Raw genomic sequence first — 3402 nt, 5'->3', positions numbered from 1 at the left:
TCTCAAAGTCTTCCAAGGTGTTTTGGTGATTTGTGATTCCACTTGAGGCATCCACATTATTGGTGCTAGTCTCTCAAAACTCCAAGCAATCAACCACAAGAAAAGGTATGTCATTCTACTAGTTTTTTATGTTACAAGTACCCCATGATATGCTAGTTAGGATGAGAACCTTGGAAAAATCATATTTGCATGTATATTAGAGAAAACATAGATCCAAGGTGTCTAGGGTTGCATATACACCATAGGAGTGTTAGAATGCTCAAAACCCTTCATTAAGATTTAAAACTTGTCGTATACTTTAAGGAAATATTTGGAATCAAAAACTTACAATAATTCAACCTTTAATCTTCTAAGATTGATGAACAAGATGATATCTAGTAAGAGAATGATTTCTTCTCGAAAAAATTTAAATAGTTACATCCAATTACAAACTACACGGAAAATAAATCCAATTTCCGTATAATGTCCAGTTCGAATTCACTGGGTTTCCTTGTACGGTGCCATGCGTTTATGGTTATCTTTCACATAAGTTTTATTATGTATTTATATATTCTTTGCCTCCAAATGAGGGCGACCTCTTTTTTTTTTTATTTTTATTTTGTCTCTCGAGTGGTTGTCTTACTCTGGGTGAAGTCCCACTATTCTATTTATGTAAAAATGGACTTCCCTACCGCTCTGGCCTTCGTGATTGGTTTTGCTTGTCGAGCACTCGTCACTCCGGCGGAAAGCACCTCCCTTGCGTATTGGGTAAGTTTGTCGGGTAGTGAAATCATACATTCTAATTTTGGTTCCGATGGACCATCACACTCAATCCTGAACGTAGGATTTGTTCATCGATCCCAAGGGTGGATGAAGTGGGCCTGCCCCCTTATCCATATTTCTAGCTTTGAATCGTCAATGATGCCATCCAGAATAAGTCTTCTATAAAGGGAAATCATGTTACGAGTAAGTGGAGAGCAAAGATATCCATATATTCTTATCTCATTCCATTCTAGTGGATCAACCAGTAACCAATGGTGAAAATAAAAAAAATACATGCTTTCCCGGTAGATCCCAAATTCGCCCAAGTTATTTCAGAACCAGAAAAAAGAAGTGGTTTTTCGCATAACTTATGTATAGCACACGTTCCACTTGTATATCGTATTTGGACGAAGAAGCATCAAACATGTTGGAGTTCATACGTAGTTACCTTGTTGGGATTCCATAGACCAAGATCTTCTTTTATTTTATGGGAAATATTGATCTACTTTAGTAAATCATATGGATGTAGAAAAAGCTTCTCATTTTGAGGAAATTGGAAACATCTGTTTCAAATTTCTATTTAACCAATTCATATCTATGTTGTCACACCCCCGAACCGATAAAACAACGGAAATGTCTGGGGACGGATAACGTCATGTACAATATCATAACAATTGAATAATAGACATCAAAGCATTACAAACATCGTATTGATAATTTAATATATACATTGACTTCGAATCATTGTTTTTTTGACTCCAAAAAAATATGGCAAAAATATAAGACGTAACAATGCTAAGCTCCGTCTTCGCAAAACCTCTGTGGGTACCTGTCTACTGATTCCTTGAGAGTACAACTGGTTTTGGAAAAGTGTCAACATTTAAGTTAGTGAGTTCATAAGCATTTTGTATGAGAAATACATGTTTTTGTTCCTTGAAATGATAGTGTGTTCTTTCAGAAAATTCAATATTTTCTTTTAAATTTAATGTAGTCTTAAATACCCAAAGACTGGAAATGTAATAGTATTGTTGTACTCTGAAGTAGTGTAATGTAGTTTTATATCTTTATAAAACGAATTGAATGCATGTTTCCAGAAAGTAAACTGTGTTGTACATGAAAATGGTGTAATGTAGTTTTATATAAGTAAAACCATTTGAAGACATCTATGTATTCGTAAACCAAACGTATTGTTAACACCCAATTGTGAGTTATTATAACCATGCTAAATACAGTTTATTTATTAAAATCCAATTGTATGTTTCGTGTATATAAATATATATATATATATATATATATATATATATATATATATATATATATATATATATATATATATATATATATATATAATTCGTAAGGAAAGCGTAGTGTGTTTGTACGAAAACTTCATAACTTTGTAATTTTTGTAAAACCTAGCAAGTATATGTTCACAACTTTGGAAATAAATCTATTTCATGTATTTTAGTATTTTTGCACAGACAGTAGTAAAAATATGTGATACATATTGTGTTTTTAACACATGTTTTTCTCGTGTTTTACTTGTATTCCCCACCCAAAAAAAAAATAGAAAAATCATGGAAAATGTAAGGGCATGAACTCACATCGTGTGTGTTCTTGGCTGGATAATGAGGTTAGAGGCAATGTTCTTCAAGTTAGAACACGTGAATATAGTTGTATCAATGTTTCTTAATAATCAAGCTATATAAAATAGCCTTCTGGGTAAGGTGATGAAGTTCCTAGGAATATCTTGTTGATGTTCTTAGGAAAGTTTGGAGATTAAAAGAAGTTCTTATGAATTTTGAGAGAAAAGTGAGGGGAGTTTGAGATGTAAAATGAGAAATGGGAAAGTGATCTCGGTCTAATACCTAAAAGGGGGGGGGGGTAAGGATGACGTGATGTTTGCATTGAAATGTGTAATTTATCACCTAGGAAAAAGTGCCATCGGATAATTTTTGGTGATTTCGGCTTATCCTCACCGTAATCACCTTGATTTCGGTACAAAACCTCAACTGAGAACTAGGGTCTTCGGTCTAAGTGGGATTTCGGCCTAGGGTTTTCTCGGCCAAGGTAAGATTTCAGTTAGCATGTGGTTTTGATTCCCAAAACCGAAAACCTCAAAAGTAAGTAAATCTTCATGATTTAATTTTTAACTATTTAAATATTTTACTTATGTTTGACTCGTTTTACTTTGGGTTGACTTGTTTGACTTTTATTGACCCGAAAATAGCCGGTTGCTACATATGTTATATGTGTTCACTGGAGTAATTTAATCTCTTCAATCTCGGGATACCACCTAAGTAACTATAATTGCGGCCAGAGAGTCACATAGATCGGGTAAAAAGACTCTGAGGTTCGGTTAGATGACATACATCTTGGTTGGTCCCATTACCACTGGGGATTGGACACACACACACACACACACACATATATATATATATATATATATATATATATATATATATATATACACTAGGGGAATGCCCGCGTGTTGCACAGAAACATCTATATAGCTGAAATCTTTACAAATATATGTTTTTTTAATACAACAACATTGTTGTTGTTGAATTTGATATAATAATTTGTATACTCATTTGATATAATATATTGATTATTTTGAATTATTTGATAATAAATACATCTATTAAAACTACATAATCTCAA

At 33.1% G+C, this 3402-nt stretch overlaps 1 pseudogene; it reads left to right on the top strand.

The window, feature by feature from the left end:
- The first annotated feature begins 596 nt into the window (after positions 1-596).
- LOC111882109 (uncharacterized mitochondrial protein ymf1-like) lies at positions 597-3042 on the top strand (annotated as a pseudogene).
- The last annotated feature ends 360 nt before the right edge of the window (positions 3043-3402 follow it).

The sequence above is a fragment of the Lactuca sativa genome, chromosome 4 (assembly GCF_002870075.4).
Source record: "Lactuca sativa cultivar Salinas chromosome 4, Lsat_Salinas_v11, whole genome shotgun sequence".
In the NCBI taxonomy this organism is placed as follows: domain Eukaryota; kingdom Viridiplantae; phylum Streptophyta; class Magnoliopsida; order Asterales; family Asteraceae; genus Lactuca; species Lactuca sativa.
This window is presented reverse-complemented; position numbering and strand designations above follow the sequence as displayed.